At 47.0% G+C, this 22889-nt stretch overlaps 1 pseudogene; it reads right to left on the bottom strand.

Annotated features, from left to right (window-relative positions):
- Window positions 1-2655: 2655 nt before the first annotated feature.
- On the bottom strand, window positions 2656-22262 carry LOC121547855 (annotated as a pseudogene).
- Window positions 22263-22889: the final 627 nt, after the last annotated feature.

Here is a 22889-nt window from a genome sequence, read left to right as displayed (position 1 = left end):
GTCTAACATTATGACGCAGCGCTACAGTCCTGTAACACGTCTAACATTATGACGCAGCGCTACAGTCCTGTAACACCTCTAACATTATGACGCAGCGCTACAGTCCTGTAACACGTCTAGCATTATGACGCAGCGCTACAGCCCTGTAACACGTCTAACATTATGACGCAGCGCTAGAGTCCTTTAACATGTCTTACATTATGACACAGCGCTACAGTCCTGTAACGTCTAATATTATGACGCAGCGTTACAGTCCTGTAACACGTCTAACATTATGACGCAGCGCTACAGTCCTGTAACACGTCTAACATCATGACGCAGCGCTACAGTCCTGTAACACGTCTAACATCATGACGCAGCGCTACAGTCCTGTAACACGTCTAACATTATGACGCAGCGCTACAGTCCTGTAACACGTCTAACATTATGACGCAGCGCTACAGTCCTGTAACACGTCTAACATTATGACGCAGCGCTACAGTCCTGTAACACGTCTAACATTATGACGTAGCGCTACAGTCCTGTAACACGTCTAACATTATGACGCAGCGCTACAGTCCTGTAACACGTCTAACATTATGACGCAGCGCTACAGCCCTGTAACACATCTAACATTATGACGCTAGCGCTACAGTCCTGTAACACGTCCTAACATTATGACGCTAGCGCTACAGTCCTGTAACACGTCTAACATCATGACGCAGCGCTACAGTCCTGTAACACGTCTAACATTATGACGCAGGGCTACAGTCCTGTAACACGTCTAACATTATGACGCAGCGCGACAGTCCTGTAACACGTCTAACATTATGACGCAGCGCTACAGTCCTGTAACACGTCTAACATTATGACGCAGCGCTACAGTCCTGTAACACGTCTAACATTATGACGCAGCGCTACAGTCCTGTAACACGTCTAGCATTATGACGCAGCGCTACAGCCCTGTAACACGTCTAACATTATGACGCAGCGCTAGAGTCCTTTAACATGTCTTACATTATGACATAGCGCTACAGTCCTGTAACGTCTAATATTATGACGCAGCGTTACAGTCCTGTAACACGTCTAACATTATGACGCAGCGCTACAGTCCTGTAACACGTCTAACATCATGACGCAGCGCTACAGTCCTGTAACACGTCTAACATTATGACGCAGCGCTACAGTCCTGTAACACGTCTAACATTATGACGCAGCGCTACAGTCCTGTAACACGTCTAACATTATGACGCAGCGCTACAGTCCTGTAACACGTCTAACATTATGACGCAGCGCTACAGTCCTGTAACACGTCTAACATTATGACGCAGCGCTACAGCCCTGTAACACATCTAACATTATGACGCAGCGCTACAGTCCTGTAACACGTCTAACATTATGACGCAGCGCTACAGTCCTGTAACACGTCTAAAAAATACATAAAAAGTGTCCCATCCACTTAGCCAGATGTGGCTGGAGGGTGGTTATAACATTTCCTTTTCATGACCCATCAATTTAGACAATTGTATCTGGGTATGCATCATCTAATAATTATAAAATATTTTCTATTTTTGATATTGCTATGGCAAGTAACTATTTCACTGTGCCATTTACACCTTCTGTATCCTGTGCATGTGACAAATAAACTTATTTGATATAGTGTGTGTTTACCAGAGACGGTAATGTGAAGAACAACATGACCTGCACCGAAGTCAGATTAGCATATAGGCCAAAGACTAGATAAAGTGTATTTTACTAAGAGTTTTTCTTTATTGTCGGCTACTGCTTTCACCACTTTTAGTCTTGAAATCTTTGGTTGTTTACTCACTCTGTTTAGCACATAGCCTCACATGTGAATCCTTAAAGAGATGGGTGGGGCTAAGATTTAAGAGGGTGTGAACGATGCTGAATAGGTGTAGACAAAGAAGAGCTCTCCAGTAGGTCTACCAAAACATTCAACAGCCATGGCCAGTATGAAAATGTATGCCCTCACTAACTGTAAGTCGCTCTGGATAAGAGCGTCTGCTAAATGACATAAATGTAATGTAATGTAACATTTTCTCAAAAGTGGGGTTACAGGTTTATCACCTTTCAAAGCAGAATTATTTTCCCATTGTTCCTCAACTGCAGTGTATGATATACCATTTTGTAGCTATGAGTCTCTACTTTTATCCAATGTAAAAAACACAATTTCAAATGTTGCTACATAAAAACAAATCGAGGCGGTCGGTCATATATGAACACTTGAGATAAAGGTTTAACGCTATGGGGCATATTTTTCAAATCTGTTTTGCATAGGCTTATTTAGTAGGCCTGTTTACTTTTTAAATTAGAATACATTTGAATAAACTTTTAATTTAATCTGAACACATTTTAAAGAGGTCTGATGACAAGGTGAAAACATTGATGTGGAGTGTATGAGACAGGGGAATGGCAGTGAAAGGTAGAAGACAGCCTGCAGCGGACTGCGACCATACTATTCTCACTGTCTTGTCTTCTTCAGTATTGCTCATGATCTCCCCACATTGAACAACCATACCTGCAAGCGGTTTGAATTTTCTGTGTTTGAATTGCAGTGATGGATGTTATTTATTAGCAGCACTGTGTGCTTCTTAACATAACTAAACTACAGAGGTAGTAGCTCCTGCCAGGATTATTGTAACCCAGCAGCCTCCACTATACTGTGTTCCAGGTGTTGTGGCAGTTGGCCCATGGCAGGCCAACAGTGAAGGATGAGAACAAGTAGAGGAAAGCCCAGGCCAGGATCACAATGTAGGTGGTACATCCATATATAATGATCACCTGGGTTGCGTAGCCCGTTCCTGATGAAGATAAGAAGAGAAACATAGCTACATGCACATAAAACCTAACATTACATAATTTAAAAAAATGAATGGGGCCCTATGTAACTACACAGAAATGTTAATGAATTAAGAGCACTCACGCATTGTTTGTTTCACAGGATTCATATAGAAATGAATAGATGTGTCTCAGCACTGATAAGGAACAAACACCCTTAGGTCTTATAAGGTGAGGTGCTGACTAATGGAAAAGTCTAAACTTTGAAGAAGAACTGAAAGTCTCACTCTAGTCTTCATTGCAGAGTGATTTATTTGACTTCACCAACATTTCAACTATACGTTCTGATGAAGCTAGCATAATCCTTAGCAAGACCATGCTACCCAACATCTACATGAAAACATTTGACAGATAAGACATGTGGGAAGCGGATAATAAAGGTTCATTCTGCGAGAGTTTGTCACAATAACAATGTACCTGTGCTGCAGAAAAGGCATTTGAAAAGTAACTTTTTAGTGCACAGAACTCACCGCAGAGATCCTATTAAATTACTATAGTAATTTAATGATCCTCACCCTCAAACAGCGGGCAGATCTTCCTCCAGCAGGTGATGCCCCCCAGGCTGGTGAACTGACCCAGAGCCATCTCCAGGATGAACAGAGGGATGCCACAGGTCACCAGGTACAGGATGTGTGGAATGAAGAAGGCACCTGCAGAACAGGCAGGAGTCACACATATTAGGCCTCTGTTCACTTTAACCATTAGTTGACAGCACATAAATAAAAGGGTTAGGTTTTTGGTTAGAGTGCACCTACTGTACATGCAGGCAGGGCCGTAGCTACCATTGAGGACACGGAGGTCATGACCGAAGGTTTTACATATACAGTGCTATGAAAAAGTATTTGCCCCCTTTCTAATTGTCTCTACTTTTGCATATTTGTGATACTGAATGTTATCAGATTGTCACGTTCGTTTAAGGACGGGTCAGACCAAGGCGCAGCGTGAAATGCGTACATGTTTATTTAACCGATAAACATACAACAAAACAACAAACCAAACCAAACGTGAAGTCCTAAGGCTGAACACAAAACAAGCCTACACACGGAACAAGATCCCACAACTAATGTATGCCAACGGGCTGCCTAAGTATGATCCCCAATCAGAGACAACGAGCGACAGCTGTCTCTGATTGGGAATCACACCCGGCCAAACATAGACATACAACACCTAGAATATAAACATAGAAAACACAACATAGAACACCACACCCTGACTCAACATACCAGAGTCCCATAAGTCAGGGTGTGACAGTACCCCCCCTCCCCCAAAGGTGCGGACTCGGACCGCACAACCTTTACATAACAGGGTAGGGACCGGGCGTGACGACCACATACTCGCCGCCTCCCTTTTGCGCCCCTGGTCTGGTCTGGACCTCGGCGCGCTGCTTCCCCTCTCCTTCCTCCCACGATACTCCAAGCCCTGTCTGGACCCTGGTGTGGGAGACCCCGAACCTGGAGAGGGGCTGACGTCTGGGTCTGGACTGGAGCCGCTGACCGGAGCTGGACTGGGCACCGGTGGAGCGGACTACTCTGGCTCCGGAGTGGAGCCGCTGACCGGAGCTGGACTGTGCACCGGTGGAGCGGACTGCTCTGGCTCCGGAGTGGAGCAGCTGACCGGAGCTGGACTGGACCCCGGCGGAACGGACTGCTCTGGCTCCGGAGTGGAGCAGCTGACCGGAGCTGGATCAGGCACCGGTGGAGCGGACTGCTCTGGCTCCGGAGTGGAGCAGCTTACCGGTGCCGGACCAGGCACCGGTGGAACGGGCACGGCCCGTGCCGGACTGGACACACGCACCACTGGTCTGGTGCGAGGAGCAGGCACGGGCCGGACCGGACTAGGAACACGCACCACTGGCTTGGTGCGAGAAGCAGGAACGGGCCAGGCCGGACTGGCGACACGCACCACTGGCTTGGTGCGAGGAGCAGGAACAGGCTGGGCCGGACTGGCGACACGCACCACTGGCTTGGTGCGAGGAGCAGGAACGGGCCGGGCCGGACTGGGAACACGCACCACTGGCTTGGTGCGAGGAGCAGGAACGGGCCGGACTGGCGACACGCACCACTGGCTTGGTGCGAGGAGCAGGAACAGGTCGGGCCGAACTGGGAACACGCACCACTGGCTTGGTGCGAGGAGCAGGAACAGGCCGGGCCGGACTGGTGACACGCACCACTGGCTTGGTGCGAGGAACAGGAACAGGCCGGGCCGGACTGGGAACACGCACCACTGGCTTGGTGCGAGGAGCAGGAACGGGCCGGGCCGGACTGGGAACACGCACCACTGGCTTAGTGCGAGGAGCAGGAACGGGCCGGGTCGGACTGGCGACACGCACCACTGGCTTGGTGCGAGGACCAGGGCGTATCTCCGTATACCTGGGTTCCTTTATTAACCCCCACTCCTTATGCTGCCTAACCAACTCCTCTCTCCATGCCTCTACTTCCTCCTTTTCCCTACGAGCCTCCTGCAGTGCCTCCTCTTGAATGGATCTCTCCCGCTCTTTCTAGCTATCAGCCCCCGTAATATGGTGTCTCCTACTGTTACCCTGCAGATCCGATCCTTCTCTCTCTCTCGGCACTCCTCCGGGAGCCCCCACGAGTTAGGGAACAGAAACTCATCGTCGTCATCATCCTCCGACTCCTCAGTATAATACTGTTCCCACTCTTCTTCCCATGGTCGTAGGGACTCAATCTGGAAACCCACCGGGTGCAGTGGTCGGGGCTCTTCTCTCTCGCTCCCCGACCACCCCTTTAGCCCCCCAAAAAAATGTTATTGGGGCTGCTTCTCGGGCTTCCTCCTCGGCCAGCTTCTGTGTTGCTGTTGCTCCTCTCCTGCCTGGGCTTCCTTCTTCGCCCAGGGTCCTTTTCCCACAAATATCTCCTCCCAAGACCAAATCTTCCCCACCTGTGTCCAGGGTGTTCGGTCCTCCTGGGCACGCTGATTGGTCCGTGTTTGGTGGAATCTTCTGTCACGTTCGTTTAAGGACGGGTCAGACCAAGGCGCAGCGTGATATGATCATTGTCTTGCTGTATGACCCAGCTGTGCTTCAGCTTCAGCTCACAGACGGATGGTCTGACATTCTCCTGTAGAATTCTCTGATACAGAGCAGAATTCATGGTTCCTTCTATTATGGCAAATCGTCCAGGTCCTGAAGCAGCAAAGCATCCCCAAACCATCACACCACCACCATGCTTGACCTTTGGTATGATGTTCTTACTGTGGAATGCAGTGTTTGGTTTTCGCCAGGCATAATGGGACCCATCTCTTCCAAAAAGTTGACTCAAGTTTGCCAAAAAGCACCTGGATGATCATCAAGACTCTTGGAAGAACGTTCTATGGACAGATTATTCAAAAGTATAACTTCTTGGACGACATGGTTCCAGTAATGCCTGGCGAAAACCAAACTCTGCATTCCACAGTAAGAACATCATACCAAAGGTCAAGCATGGTGGTGGTGGTGTGATGGTTTGGGGATGCTTTGCTGCCTCAGGACCTGGACGACTTGCCTTAATAGAAGGAACCATGAATTATGCTCTGTATCAGAGAATTCTACAGGAGAATATCAGACCATCCGTCTGTGAGCTGAAGCTGAAGTGCAGCTGGGTCATGCAGCAAGACAATGATCCAAAACACACAATCAAGTCTACATGAAAATAGCTAAAAAGCAACAAATTTGAAGTTTTGGAATGACCTAGTCAAAGTCCAGACCTAATCCCAATTGAGACGTTGTGGCAGGACTTGAAACGAGCAGTTCATGTTTGAAAACCCACACGCCACTGAGTTAAAGTAGTTCTGCATGGAAGAGTGGGCCAAAATTCCTTCACAGCGACGTAAGAGACTGATCAACAACTACAGGAAGCATTTGGTTGGAGTCATTGCAGATAAAGGTGGCACAACCAGTTATTGAGTGTAAGGGGGCAATTACTTTTTCACACAGGGGAATTGGGTGTTGCATAACTTTGTTTATGAAATAAATATGTAATTGTTGTGTTATTTGTTCACTTATGTTCCCTTTATCTAATATTAGGTTTGGTTGAAGATCTGATAACATTCAGTATCACAAATATGCAAAAGTAGAGAAAATTAGAAAGGGGGCAAATACTTTTTCATAGCACTGTATATAATTTTTAAATACAATTAGAAACTATAAAGAAAATCAATTACGGGTTTGGTTTTTTAAGAGACATGTTCTTTGAGTCGACCCATTGAGTTCAAATTTAGCTTTGATTAACCTTCATATCTTATGATAGGATATGATCCAATTTTGAGCTTGATTTAGTAATTATATTCCCATTGCGTATACCAGATGACTCCTCAGCCAGGCTTTCCATCCATCAGTAACGAAAGGCTCACGCCACTGATACACTCAACTATCTCTGTCTGAAACCAAACCAGTATATTTATTAGTTGTAAATACACACCGAAAAACGACATTTTCAAAGGAACCAGCACAATGACCATGTGGTCATCTGACGTCACACAGTTTTCAGGGGATCCAACTAAACTATCAGAAAACAAAGGTACCAAATTGTACTTAAAGTGGTACAAACACTTGTCACTGTAGTGGTACCCTGTAAGGTAGGTCCATTGTACCATAAGTTATAGGTACATAATTGTACCCTTGCAGTTTGTACCTTAAAAGAGCCAAAAAGGTACAAATTTGCCTTTTTAGGGTACCACCACAGTGACAAAGCCGTTAGTACCTTTTAAGTGGCAAAAATGTACCTCTTCTCTATACCATGTCCCTCATGTGTACACGCCTCTCTGCCATCCCACTTCTGACACCAATGTAGCAAATTCGGGGGGTACCCCAGACTGGGACTCGAACGTGGGTCCAGCAACACCTTCACAATTACGCCAAGAGGTCTGTACCTCTTGTAAGGTCGCTCAGTGTTCGGTTAAGGTCGCTACAATATTAATGGCATGCTTTTATATAAGCCTTTATAAAGACTTCAGAACTGGCAGCGGACATGCTCAAGCTTTAATTAACATAACCATAGACCACTGAAACCCAGGATAGTCGATGTCCACACCCACATGGACATTTAATTAGCATAATAAAAAAATCCCTATCAAGTGAAAGATATCTGTTTTTTTGCATGGGCTGCGTCTCAATCCACCACATCCGCCGATGTCGGCCTTCCACATCTGCAGTGGAAGTTGGCAGAGCTACAGCTGTGTTTGTCAAACCAGGAGACAACAAACTAATATGACCCCACTATGGAAAGATGAGACTGCCATGATGGTGTTCTCCATCTTGCTGTACGACCCCCACCATTTGAAGTCGGTACCACCGATGTGCCAACTTCTGTCTGTAGAATCCAAACGATTTGGGCTACAAACAAATAAATAAAAAGCAGAGACTCTCACGAACACGTACATGTCAGTTGTTTTGCTCTACGACGCCCACAAACCTCATAAGATTCGTCTGAAGGTAACCCGGCACCAGGCCAAAAAAAGAATGAAAGTGAATAGGGCATTTCCACGTCAAAAGGTATACGGATCATTCCATGGTAAACAAATAATCATCTTTACCCTAACCATACCCTTATTTTCTGAGAGTGTAAAGTATTTGGATACAGCTTTGTTTCTTTGTTTTCTTATCTTCTTTGTTTCTTCAAAGACCTCTAGATCAGCTAAACAACAAACCAAACCAATCCTTTTGGTTCCTCTTTTTGCCTGACCTCACCTTTGACCAGGGGTAAAATCATCCATTAATTAATAAACAAGAGAGAGAGAACTGGGATAAAAGTGTGACATGCATCACCTAACTGCCACCGCCCCCGTCCTCCCGAGGCACACCAACCTTTGGTTGAATGGTTCATTTTACCCTGTAGGCACCTGCAACTTACCACAGGTGAGCTAAATAACAAAGTAAACGAGAATCTCCTGCCTCCAACCGAATATATGTGAATTTGGAATAATGTAGTTCAGGCCATTTTCTGACTTTGAAGTAAAACATCTCAATTTCAGTTTAGATCTTTCTTTGTCCTTTGCAGTCGTAAATCAAACAAATACAACTTATTTTAGAAGAAATAGTGAATTGTGCAAGGGTTCCCATATATTTGAGCGCAACTGTACCTATTTCTTATTTTTACTAAACCGACCCATAAATATATTTTGGAAGTTCAAAATAATATTTTGGAAGTTATAAAGAACCTTTACAGGGACTGAACCGAAAAAAGAGATCAAACTCACCCAGTCTAAAGAAAATACTTTCAAAGGTTTACAAATGTATGCACATATTTGACCAACAAGCAAAAAGGAGAATGTTGATTCACCCCCACCGTTCTTGTAACAAAGATATGGAAACCTTCATATATTTCTAAAGTCCAACATTAGCACCAGCCACAGTTAGAATAAACTCAATTTTGTTATCCCACTGGCGCGCTCCTTGACCATCTGTGTTATGATTTAACTGGATAGAACCCAAATGCAGACAAGTACACCAAGCCAGAGAAGTTTTAACAGGTTTATTATAATGTTCAATAGTCCAGGTTTCCAATAAATGGGGAAGAGCAAGTCCAGGTTACAGGGAGGGTACAGATCCAGGTCAGGGCAGGTGTGGTACCGTAATGTCCTAGTGTCCGTGGTGAGTCCAAAGGAGAGGCCCGATAGTGGAGAGCAGGATGGTGGTGGCAGGAGTGAAGCGGAGGCAGGAGTCAGGTTCCAAATATCTGTGGCACAGGAGAAAAGTAAATAAACAGTCCAAAAAACACAAGAGCGAAAACAGACAGGTTGAGTCGGCAGCGAGACTAACATGGTTGTCTTGACTATGATCTGACGATGAGTGGAAAGTTTGACCGGGTCTTAAAGGCTGAGGTGATTATGGTGAATGAGCTGCAGCTGGAACCCTGACTCCCGCACACCAGACTTCACTCCTGCAATCAAGGACAGACAGAGGGGAGGGGGAGAGCAGAGAGAGAGCTACCTAGCAGCAGTAGGCCTAACAGTACCCCCTCTACGGACGCCACCTGGCGGCCGACAGGGTTTACCAGGATGTAACCTATGAAACTCACGAACCAGAGCAGGATCCACAATGAAGCTCCTGGGCACCCAGGAACGTTCCTCAGGACCATAACCCTCCCAATCCACCAGGTACTGGAAACCCCGACCCCGGCGGCGAACATCCAGAAGTCGCCGGACAGTGTAGACCGGACCCCCACCCACGATCTTGGGCGGAGGAGGGGGACGAGAGGGCGGGCACAAAGGGCTAACCGACACAGGCTTAATCTGGGAAACATGAAAGGTGGAATGAACCCGTAGGGAGGCAGGAAGCTGTAGCTTAACCGCGCAGGGGTTAACAATAGACAGTATCTTGAACGGTCCTATAAAACGAGGCGCCATCTTCTTCGACTCCACCTTCAATGGAAGGTCCCGTGACTTCAGCCATACCTCTTGACCAGGAGAGTAACCGGGAGCCTGGGACCGGTGACGGTTGGCTTGCCTCTGCATGTACGCCGAAGCTCGGGACAGAGCTACCCTGGCCTTCCTCCAGACCTTGCAGCAGCGGCGCATGTGGGACTGCACCGAGGGTACCGCAAGTTCCCTCTCTTGGGAAGGGAACAGGGGAGGTTGATAACCCAGAGCACACAGAAAAGGAGACAAACCAGAGGAAGCGTTAGTCAAGGTGTTATGAGCATATTCCACCCAGGGGAGCATGGAGCTCCATGACCCAGGGTTAGACCCAGTGACACAGCGAAGTGCGGTCTCCATCTCCTGGTTCGCTCTCTCGGCTTGCCCGTTGGTCTGGGGGTGATATCCAGAGGACAGGCTGGATGTAATGCCCAAAGCTTTACAGAAAGCTTTCCACACCTGGGAGACAAACTGGGGACCCCTGTCAGAGACAATATCCGTGGGTAGACCATGAGAGCGGAACACATGTTCAACCAAAATATCAGCCGTCTCTCTGGCAGTGGGCAGTTTAAAAAAAATGAGCGAACTTAGAAAAACGATCAATCACCGTAAGAATGACAGTCTTACCAGATGAGGGGGGAAGTCCAGTGACAAAATCCATAGCGATATGCAACCAGGGCCGGCTGGGTATAGGTAGAGGTCGTAGATGACCAGCGCTGGCCTGGGTGGAGTTTTTACTTCGTGCACATACCGCATAGCAGCAATGAAGGCTCGAGTGTCCGCCTCCATCGTGGCCCACCAGAACTTCCGTCGCACAAAGTCAAGGGTCCGCGAAACTCCAGGGTGACAGGTAAGGGGAGACGAGTGAGCCCACTGAAGTACCTGGGAGCGAGCAGACTCAGGGACAAACATCCGGTTAGGAGGACCCCTCCCAGGGTCAGCTTGATGATGTTGAGCCTGTCTAACAATCCCCTCGATGTCACATGTGATGACTGCAATACTGCAGGTAGGAGGCAAAATGGGTTCAGGGTTACTACCAGTATCAACAGCCGAATGAACACGAGACAGGGCGTCAGGCTTGACGTTGCGTGACCCAGGACGGTAAGACAGAGAAAAATTGAATCTCCCAAAAAATAGTGCCCACCTGGCTTGACGGGGGTTGAGCTGCTTCGCTGACTGGAGGTAAGCCAGATTCTTATGATCCGTCCAAACGATGAAGGGTTGTTCCGCCCCTCCAACCAATGTCGCCACTCCTCGAGAGCCAGCTTAACGGCCGAGCAGTTCACGATTTCCAACATCATAATTCCTCTCTGCCTGAGAAAGTTTCCTTGAGAGAAAAGCACAGGGATGCAGTTTGTTATCTTCAGGAGAACGTTGTGACAACACTGCACCTACCCCAGTGTCGGATGCATCCACCTCCACGACAAACTGGCGGTCGGGGTCCGGCTGCATCAGAATGGGAGCCGAGGCGAAGCGATGTTTCAGTTCTTCGAACGCTGATTCGGCCCCCTTCATTCCAAGCGTAACGGTCGTGAGATGGAGGTGAGAGCGGTGAGTGGCGCCGCAATGCGGCTGTAGTCCTTGATGAACCTCCTATAGAAGTTCGCAAACCCCAGGAATCGTTGAAGTTGTTTGCGGGTAGAGGGAGCTGGCCAGTCCGTGACAGCAGAGATCTTAGCTGGGTCCATCCGCAGCTCCCCTGAGCTATGATGTAACCCAAAAAGAGGTCTCAGACACATGAAATTCACATTTCTCCATCTTCACAAACAGTTTGTTCTCCAACAACCTTTGCAACACCTGGCGCACATGCAGTTCATGTTCCTGGGAGGACTCTGAGAAAATCAAGATATCATCCAGATAGACAAAAACAAACCGATTCAACATGTCCCGAAGGACATCATTGACTAGTGCCTGAAAAACAGCAGGGGCATTAGACAACCCAAAAGGCATAACCCGATACTCAAAATGTCCCAAGGGTGTGTTGAAGGCAGTCTTCCATTCATCACCCTTACGAATGCGCACCAGGTGATACGCATTTCGTAGATCCAGTTTCGTAAAGATGGTAGCACCATGAAGGAGGGGAAAAGCAGAATTAATCAAAGGCAGAGAATACTTGTTCTTAATGGTGATGTTGTTAAGTCCACGGTAATCAATACAGGGTCTGAGGGTCTTATCCTTCTTAGCAACAAAAAAGAATCCCGCTCCTACAGGTGATGAGGAAGGACGCATAATACCTGCCGCCAAGGAGTCCCGAATGTAGTTCTCCATAGCCTCCGTCTCCGGCCGGGAGAGATTGTACAGGCGACTGCTGGGGAGCGGGCTCCTGGCTGGAGGTCAATGGCGCAGTCGTAAGGCCGGTGAGGAGGAAGAGAAGTAGCTCTGTGTTTGCAGAAAACGGATGCCAGGTCATGATACACGTCAGGAACAGCAGAAAGATCCATGGACTCCAGTGGAGGTTGAGGCACAGTACTGGCAGGAGTCTGAGCAGAACACAAACAATTCACATGACAAAATGTGCTCCATGAAACAATGCTACCTGTCACCCAATCAATGTGTGGATTGTGTTTTATGAGCCAGGGGATACCAAGGACCAGGGGAGTCTGTGGGCAGTCGATAATATGGAATTGAATGTTCTCCTGATGATTTCCCGACACTCTAAGACAAACAGGAACAGTCTGATGGGTAATGCGGGTCAACAATTGTCCATTTAGACCCTTAGCCTGCAGCGGACAGTCCATAGGAACAGTCTCCAAATCCATTTGTTGAGCCCACTCTCTATCCAAAAAGCTTTGTCGGCACCAGAGTCAATCAGCGCACTAACAGAGAAATTCTGGGACTGCCACTGGAGGGATGCCTGGAGCAGAATGCGGGAGAAGAGGAAGAATCCGCTGCTCGGCTCACCAAAACTTCTCCCATAAATGATGAGCCGGCCCCTTTTCCCGGACGAACTGGGCAGGAAGGAACGAAAATGACCAGCTTCTCCACAATACAGGCAGACCCGAGCCTGAATACGACGTGCACGCTCCTCTGAGGACAACCGTGCACGACCCACCTCCATGGCTTCGGGTTCAGTGCTCCTCGTATCGACTCGGGGAAGACACGGCTCTCTCCGTAGGGGACGATGCAGGGGAGGAGTTTGTTGATGACAGACAGGTTGCTTGGAACTAACACTCCCTCCCGGCGGCGCTCCCGAATCCGATTATCCAACCTGATAGTGAGTGAAATAAGATTATCCAGCGTAGGCGATTCATCATATGACACCAATTCATCTTTTAAAGTCTCAGACAAAGCATTGATGAACACTCCTTGTAATGCCTCGTCATTCCAACCACTCACTGCTGCTAAAGTCCGAAACTCCACTGCCATCTCCGCCACACTACGAGCCCCCTGCCGAAGAGAAAACAACCGTTTCGCAGCCTCCTTGCCTCGTACGGGGTGGTCAAAAACCTTCCTCATCTCCGTGGTGAAGGCCACGTAAGCGTTGCAAATGTCCGACTGACTCTCCCAGACCGCGGATCCCCAGGCACGAGCGGAACCGCTTAGTAGAGTTGATAAGGTAGGCACACGGGCTCTTTCTGAGGCGTAGGTGAGGGGCTGTTGTTCAAACACTAACGAGCATTGAGTCAAAAAAATCGCCACAGGTTCCCATGTTCCCGTCATAGCGCTCTGGAGCAGGAACAAAAGGCTCTCTGATCTGGGCTGAAGGGGTAGTAAGGACAGACACTTGATTGGTGAGTAATTGAACCTGATTAAGCAGCACCTGACTGTCCTCAGCAATCGTCTTAAACAGGGTATCATGTTGGCCAAGTAGAATGCCCTGATTGGCTATGGCAGTCCAAATTTGAGTGCACTCTGGGGTGGTATCCGAGCTACTGTCTGCTGGGTTCATGTTGGTCAGATCATACTGTTATGATTTAACTGGATAGAACCCAAATGCAGACAAGTACACCAAGCCAGAGAAGTTTTAACAGGTTTATTATAATGTTCAATAGTCCAGGTTTCCAATAAATGGGGAAGAGCAAGTCCAGGTTACAGGGGAGGGTACAGATCCAGGTCAGGGCAGGTGTGGTACCGTAATGTCCTAGTGTCCGTGGTGAGTCCAAAGGAGAGGCCCGATAGTGGAGAGCAGGATGGTGGTGGCAGGAGTGAAGCGGAGGCAGGAGTCAGGGTTCCAAATATCTGTGGCACAGGAGAAAAAGTAAATAAACAGTCCAAAAACACAAGAGCGAAAACAGACAGGTTGAGTCGGCAGCGAGACTAACATGGTTGTCTTGACTATGATCTGACGATGAGTGGAAAGTTTGACCGGGTCTTAAAGGCTGAGGTGATTATGGTGAATGAGCTGCAGCTGGAACCCTGACTCCCGCACACCAGACTTCACTCCTGCAATCAAGGACAGACAGAGGGGAGGGGGAGAGCAGAGAGAGAGCTACCTAGCAGCAGTAGGCCTAACAATCTGTTGGGCATCCTGCGGTGGCCCTGGTAAAACCTAATGCCTGCCTGTAGAGAGAGGAGCTGCCATACTGCATGTGAGAGAGAGAGGGTCCGGACCCAAGAGCTGGTGGTGGAGTCTGTTGAGTTCCTGCTTGGAGATCAGTGGTTGTCTGCTGCTGCTGCTGAAGCTTTTATGAATAACATCATTGTCAAGATGGGGTGGTGGTAGCCTTGAGGTTAGAGAGGCGGGATGCCTGTGGAGCAATCAGCAGGGAGTGATCTGACAACTGGAGGGTTACCTGCTTCAATATCCCGTATTGTATAATACTGTGGTGCCCTTGAGCAAGGCACATTAGCATAAACAAAAACACAACAAAGGCTTCTCACCAGTGAAAACACTGTGAAAACAACAGGCTGGTCACCAGAAGGGACCATTTCTCTAGAATTTGTTGGATGTTGGTAACACCGCTGTGGGGTAGTAAGCCTCATATTGAGAAGAGGGTGCTTACAGTAATACTGTTTATGACTTTGGTGATTGGAGTCTTTGACAATTTTTTGGGCTTTCCTCTGACATCGCCTAGTGTATAGGTCCTGGATGGCAGGAAGCTTGGCCCCAGTGATGTACTGGGCCGTACGCACTACCCTCTGCCGAGCAGTTGTCATATCAGGTGGTGATGCAACCAGTTAGGATGCTCTCGATGGTGCAACTGTATAACTTTTTGAGGATCTGGGGACCCATGCCAAATCTTTTCAGTCTCCTGAGGGGGAAAGGTGTTGTCATGCCCTCTTCACGACTGTGTTGGTGTGTTTGGACCATGATAGTTTGTTGATGATGTGGACACCAAGAAACTTGAAACTCTCGACCCGCTCCACTCCGCCTATTCGGCCCGCCTTTCCCTGTAGTCCACGATCAGCTCCTTTGTATGGTTCACATTGAGGGAGAGGTTGTTGTCCTGGCAGCACACTGCCAGGTCTCTGACCTCCTCCTTATAGGCTGTCTCATTGTTGTCGGTGATCAGGCCTACCACTGTTGTCTTGTCAGCAAACTTTATGATGGTGTTGGAGTCGTGTTTGGCCACACAGTCGTAGGTGAACAGGGAGTACAGGAGGGTACTAAGCACGCACCCCTGAGGGGCCCCAGTGTTGAGGATCAGCGTGGCAGACGTGTTGTTGCCTACCCTTACCACATGGGGGCGGCCCGTCAGGAAGTCCAGGATCCAGTTGCAGAGGGAGGTGTTTAGTCCCAGGGTCCTTAGCTTTGTGATGAGCTTTGTGGGCACAATGGTGTTGAACGCTGAGCTGTAGTCAATGAACAGCATTCTCACATAAATGTTCCTTTTGTCCAGGTGGGAAAGAGCAGTGTGGAGTGTGATTGAGATTGCGTCATCTGTGGATCTGTTGGGGCGGTATGCGAATTGGAGTGGGTCTAGGTTATCCGGTATGATGCTGTTGATGTGAGCAATGACCAGCCTTTCAAAGCACTTCATGGCTACCGACGTAACTGCTACGGGGCGGTAATCATTTAGGCAGGTTACCTTCGCTTCCTTGGGCACAGGGACTATGGGGGTCTGCTTGAAACATGTAGGTATTACAGACTCGGTCAGGGAGAGGTTGACAATGTCAGTGAAGACACTTGCCAGTTGGTCCGCGCATGCTTTGAGTACACGTCCTGGTAATCCGTCTGGCCCTGCGGCTTTGTGAATGTTGACCTGTTTAAAGGTCTTGCTCACATCGGCTACCGAGAGCGTTATCACACAGTCGTCCAGAACAACTGGTGCTCTCATGCATGCTTCGGTGTTGCTTGCCTCGAAGAGTCCTTCTGGAAATCAGACTTTTAAAATCTAGACTAGGGCAAGTCTGAGACTATTTTAAACCATGTCTGAGAAATGCCATTTCAGTTAGTCCAGTTTAACAGTGCAATTTTGTCTAGGATTAAGCTTAATCTGTGTCTGCGAAACCACCCCTCAGTGTTGATTTAACACTCGAGAATTTGCTTTGCAAGGATGAACCACAATGTTTCATGCATGTCACCTGTCCTTTTAATGGAAAACTTCTAGGAGTGCTGGTCTAAGATCAGGTCCCCACTGTCAATGTAATTTATTTATTTTGATCTAAAAGGCAAAACTGATCGTAAATCAGCACTCCTACTATGAGACACTTGATACATATGGACCCTGGTCTTTGACAGACTAAGAGCAAGTGCATGTGAAAACTCCACATGGTCCCATAAGGTTTCACAAGGATCCATTTTCACTCACAAGTGATGTTGCAACATCATTCATCCAAAATGACTCAAACACGTCTTATAAATACTTTAATATATACTATAGTAATTCCTCTCTAAGGATAAATCGTAACTCAAAACAGGAATTGAACAGACGCTTGAGGCAAATAACTAACTCTTGAAGAGACACATTACTTAATTGACATGCATTTGTTATCACCAAAGAATCTGAGGACTTACCATAAATCGAACCAATAGCTATCAATTGGCCAATGCACACATAATGATCAAGAAGTTGGAGAAAATACAACCTTTTCTGCGACAGAGAACAGACATTACCATACAGTGTGAAACAATGAATAATACTTCGGAAAGTATTCAGACCCCATGACTTTTTCCACATTTTCTTACATTACAGCCTTATTCTAAAATGGATAAAAAAAACATTTTCGTTATCAATCTACACACAATACCCTATAATGACAAAGCGAAAACAGGTTTTTAGAAATGTTTGCACATTTATAAAACATTAAAAACAGAAACACCTTATTCACATAAGTATTCAGACCCTTCGCTATGAGACTCGAAATTCAGCTCAGGTGCATCCTGTTTCCATTGATAAACCATGTGATGTTTCTACAACTTGATTGGAGTCCACCAGTGGTAAATTCAATTGATTGGAAATGATTTGGAAAGGCACACACCTGTCTATATAAGGTCCCACAGTTGACAGTGCATGTCAAAGCAAAAACCAAGCCATGAGGTCGAAGGAATTGTCCGTCATTCTTAAATGGAAGAAGTTTGGAACCACCAAGAATCTTCCTAGAGCTGGTGCCCGGCCAAGCTGAGCAATCGGGGGAGAAGGGCCTTGGTCAGGAAGGTGACCAAGAACCCGATGGTCACTCTGACAGAGCTCCAGAGTTCCTCTGTGGAGATGGGAGAACCTTCCAGAAGGACAACCATATCTGCAGCACTCTACCAATCAGGCCTTTATGGTAGGGTGGCCAGACGGAAGCCACTCCTCAGTAAAAAGCACATGACAGCCTGCTTGGAGTTTGCCAAAAGACACCTAAAGGACTCTCAGACCATGATAAATAAGATTCTCTGGTCTGATGAAACCAAGATTGAACTCTTTGGCCTGAATGCCAAGGTTCACGTCGGGAGGAAATGTGGCACCATCCCTACGGTGAAGCATGGTGGTGGCAGCATCATGCTGTGGGGATGTTTTTCAGTGGCAGGCACTGGGAGACTAAATGTCTAAAAACCAGTTTTTGCTTTGTCATTATGAGGTATTGTGTGTAGATTGATGAGGTTAAAAAACAATTTAAACAATTTTTGAATAAGAATGTAACGTACAGTGGGGAAAAAAAGTATTTAGTCAGCCACCAATTGTGCAAGTTCTCCCACTTAAAAAGATGAGAGAGGCCTGTAATTTTCATCATAGGTACACGTCAACTATGACAGACAAAATGAGAAAATAAATCCAGAAAATCACATTGTAGGATTTTTTATGAATTTATTTGCAAATTATGGTGGAAAATAAGTATTTGGTCAATAACAAAAGTTTCTCAATACTTTGTTATATACCCTTTGTTGGCAATGACACAGGTCAAACGTTTTCTGTAAGTCTTCACAAGGTTTTCACACACTGTTGCTGGTATTTTGGCCCATTCCTCCATGCAGATCTCCTCTAGAGCAGTGATGTTTTGGGGCTGTCGCTGGGCAACACGGACTTTCAACTCCCTCCAAAGATTTTCTATGGGGTTGAGATCTGGAGACTGGCTAGGCCACTCCAGGACCTTGAAATGCTTCTTACGAAGCCACTCCTTCGTTGCCCGGGCGGTGTGTTTGGGATCATTGTCATGCTGAAAGACCCAGCCACGTTTCATCTTCAATGCCCTTGCTGATGGAAGGAGGTTTTCACTCAAAATCTCACGATACATGGCCCCATTCATTCTTTCCTTTACACAGATCAGTCGTCCTGGTCCCTTTGCAGAAAAACAGCCCCAAAGCATGATGTTTCCACCCCCATGCTTCACTGTAGGTATGGTGTTCTTTGGATGCAACTCAGCATTATTTGTCCTCCAAACACGACGAGTTGAGTTTTTACCAAAAAGTTATATTTTGGTTTCATCTGACCATATGACATTCTCCCAATCCTCTTCTGGATCATCCAAATGCACTCTAGCAAACTTCAGACGGGCCTGGACATGTACTGGCTTAAGTAGGGGGACACGTCTGGCACTGCAGGATTTGAGTCCCTGGCGGCGTAGTGTGTTACTGATGGTAGGCTTTGTTACTTTGGTCCCAGCTCTCTGCAGGTCATTCACTAGGTCCCCCGTGTGGTTCTGGGATTTTTGCTCACCGTTCTTGTGATCATTTTGACCCCACGGGGTGAGATCTTGCGTGGAGCCCCAGATCGAGGGAGATTATCAGTGGTCTTGTATGTCTTCCATTTCCTAATAATTGCTCCCACAGTTGACTTCTTCAAACCAAGCTGCTTACCTATTGCAGATTCAGTCTTCCCAGCCTGGTGCAGGTCTACAATTTTGTTTCTGGTGTCCTTTGTCAGCTCTTTGGTCTTGGCCATAGTGGAGTTTGGAGTGTAACTGTTTGAGGTTGTGGACAGGTGTCTTTTATACTGATAACAAGTTCAAACAGGTGCCATTAATACAGGTAACGAGTGGAGGACAGAGGAGCCTCTTAAAGAAGAAGTTACAGGTCTGTGAGAGCCAGAAATCTTGCTTGTTTGTAGGTGACCAAATACTTATTTTCCACCATAATTTGCAAATAAATTCATAATAAATCCTACAATGTGATTTTCTGGAATTCTTTTTCTCAATTTGTCTGTCATAGTTGACGTGTACCTATGATGAAAATTACAGGCCTCTCTCATCTTTTTAAGTGGGAGAACTTGCACAATTGGTGGCTGACTAAATACTTTTTTTCCCCACTGTAACAAAATGTGGAAAAAGTCAAGGGGTCTGAATACATTCCGAATGCACTGTATATGCTAATACACTGGTAACTTATGATCAACTATATGCAAATACACTGGTAACTTATGATTTAAAAAATGTTTTATGAAATGTTTAAGTGGGTAGACAAGTGCGTATATAGTGTGTTCCCCCCAGGCATCCTAGACCCAGACACTGTCTGTAAGGTAATCTGCTATGCTGGGAAGATGACTGATAGGGTTGTGCAATCACAGGAAGCCATATGAAATCTAATACCCTCTTCACCAGCTAAAGTGTCTCTAGAAAGACATGCCTTATCTGAAAGAGAGCAGGGGTCAGCCCAGAAACAAAAAATACATTAAGGGCAGACACAGCTTGATATACACTGCTTAAAAAAAATAAAGGGAACACTTAAACAACACAATGTAACTCCAAGTCAATCACACTTCTGTGAAATCAAACTGTCCACTTAGGAAGCAACACTGATTGACAATACATTTCACATACTGTTGTGCAAATGGAATAGACAACAGGTGGACATTATAGGCAATTAGCAAGACACCCCCAATAAAGAAGTGGTTCTGCAGGTGGTGACCTCAGACCACTTCTCAGTTCCTATGCTTCCTGGCTGATGTTTTGGTCACTTTTGAATGCTGGCGGTGCTTTCAATCTAGTGGTAGCATGAGACGGAGTCTACAACCCACACAAGTGGCTCAGGTAGTGCAGCTCATCCAGGATGGCACATCAATGCGAGCTGTGGCAAGAAGGTTTGGCCGGCCGCGACCGGGAGACCCATGGGGCGGCGCACAATTGGCCCAGCGTCGTCCAGGGTAGGGGAGGGAATGGCCGGCAGGGGATGTAGCTCAGTTGGTAGAGCATGGCGTTTGCAACGCCAGGGTTGTGGGTTCGATAAAATAATGTATGCGCTAACTGTAAGTCGCTCTGGATAAGAGCGTCTGCTAAATGACGTAAATGTAAATGTAAATGTAGTGTCCAGAGCATGGAGGCGCTACCAGGAGACAGGCCAGTACATCAGGAGACGTGGAGGAGGCCGTAGGAGGGTAACAACCCAGCAGCAGGACCGCTACCTCCGACTTTGTGCAAGAAGGAGCAGGAGGAGCACTGCCAGAGCCCTGCAAAATGACCTCCAGCAGGCCACAAATGTGCATGTGTCTGCTCAAACGGTCAGAAACAGACTCCATGAGGGTGGTATGAGGGCCCGACGTCCACAGGTGGGGGTTGTGCTTACAGCCCAACACCGTGCAGGACGTTTGGCATTTGCCAGAGAACACCAAGATTGGCAAATTCGCCACTGGCGCCCTGTGCTCTTCACAGATGAAAGCAGGTTCACACTGAGCACGTGACAGAGTCTGGAGACGCCGTGGAGAAAGTTCTGCTGCCTGCAACATCCTCCAGCATGACCGGTTTGGCGGTGGGTCAGTCATGGTGTGGGGTGGCATTTCTTTGGGGGGCCGCACAGCCCTCCATGTGCTCGCCAGAGGTAGCCTGACTGCCATTAGGTACCGAGATGAGATCCTCAGACCCCTTGTGAGACCATATGCTGGTGCGGTTGGCCCTGGGTTCCTCCTAATGCAAGACAATGCTAGACCTCATGTGGCTGGAGTGTGTCAGCAGTTCCTGCAAGAGGAAGGCATTGATGCTATGGACTGGCCCCGCCCGTTCCCCAGACCTGAATCCAATTGAGCACATCTGGGACATCATGTCTCGCTCCATCCACCAACGCCACGTTGCACCACAGACTGTCCAGCAGTTGGCGGATGCATTAGTCCAGGTCTGGGAGGAGATCCCTCAGGAGACCATCCGCCACCTCATCAGGAGCATGCCCAGGCGTTGTAGGGAGGTCATACAGGCACGTGGAGGACACACACACTACTGAGCCTCATTTTGACTTGTTTTAAGGACATTACATCAAAGTTGGATCAGCCTGAAGTGTGGTTTTTCACTTTAATTTTGAGGGTGACTCCAAATCCAGACCTCCATGGGTTGATACATTTGATTTCCATTGATAATTTTTGTGTGATTTTGTTGTCAGCACATTCAACTATGTAAAGAAAAAAGTATTTAATAAGATTATTTCATTCATTCAGATCTAGGATGTATTGTTTAAGTGTTCTCTTTGTTTTTGTTGAGCAGTGTATAAAGAAATGGCCCTGATGAAAAATTATTCAGTGAGAGGTTGATATTTTAATAGAGAACAGTGCACAGTGGAGTGGTAGGGCCTTTGAGGATGACAGTGATGGGGTGTTACAGTAACTGTGACATCTGGGGCTTCAGGACACGTGTCTGCAGGGGGTGAGGGGTGTGTGAGGCGTACCCAAGGCGGGCAGTGGGGTGAGCCTGGGGGCCAGCTCGTCGAACTTGGAAAGGTAGGTGACCATGCTGGTCTCGTCTGGTTCTTGACCAGCAGCCATCACTTCTCCAGTGAAGAAGGGCCGCATCCCAAACTCCTGGTCAACCAGGTCAAATGCCAGCTGGAGGTTGCCCTAGATTTATTTTATTAAACTTTATTTAAACAGGGAGTCACATTGAGATAAAACTATTTCACAAGAGAGCCCTGTATAAGTTTACAAATAAAACCCAAGAGATAAGGAATGTGAAATGTAATAGGCCTACATGGTTATGGTGTCCAAACTCTCCCCTTCACATACTTCAACATTTCTCTAAAAGCAGTTGTGTTAAAGGTCCTGCACAGTCAAAATCATGTTTTTCATGAAATAGGATATTTGGAGGAAACCAGATCAAAGTAGGATGACCAAAGTACGAAAAATGTATGTTGCTTCTACATTGATCATAAATGTAGTTTGATCATAAAGTTACTGGTTTTCTTCCCTGTGTCAGACACTTGGATTCAGGAGGCGGGATTAGTAAGGGGATTTTGTGACATCACAAAATCCTCTCATTTGAATATACCAATGGTAACGTCTTATTCTCTGACCTCATTTAAATAACTACCATCTTTTAACCAACATCGCAGAAGGCGTGTTCGCAGAGGGGCGTGGTTTACATAACAAATCAAATCAAGCTTTATTTAGACAGCACATTTCAGGCATGGAATGCAACACAAT

Source organism: Coregonus clupeaformis, chromosome 31 (genome assembly GCF_020615455.1).
Source record: "Coregonus clupeaformis isolate EN_2021a chromosome 31, ASM2061545v1, whole genome shotgun sequence".
Classification (NCBI taxonomy): domain Eukaryota; kingdom Metazoa; phylum Chordata; class Actinopteri; order Salmoniformes; family Salmonidae; genus Coregonus; species Coregonus clupeaformis.
Note: the sequence above shows the minus strand (reverse complement) of the source record. Positions and strands in the feature narration are given on the sequence as shown.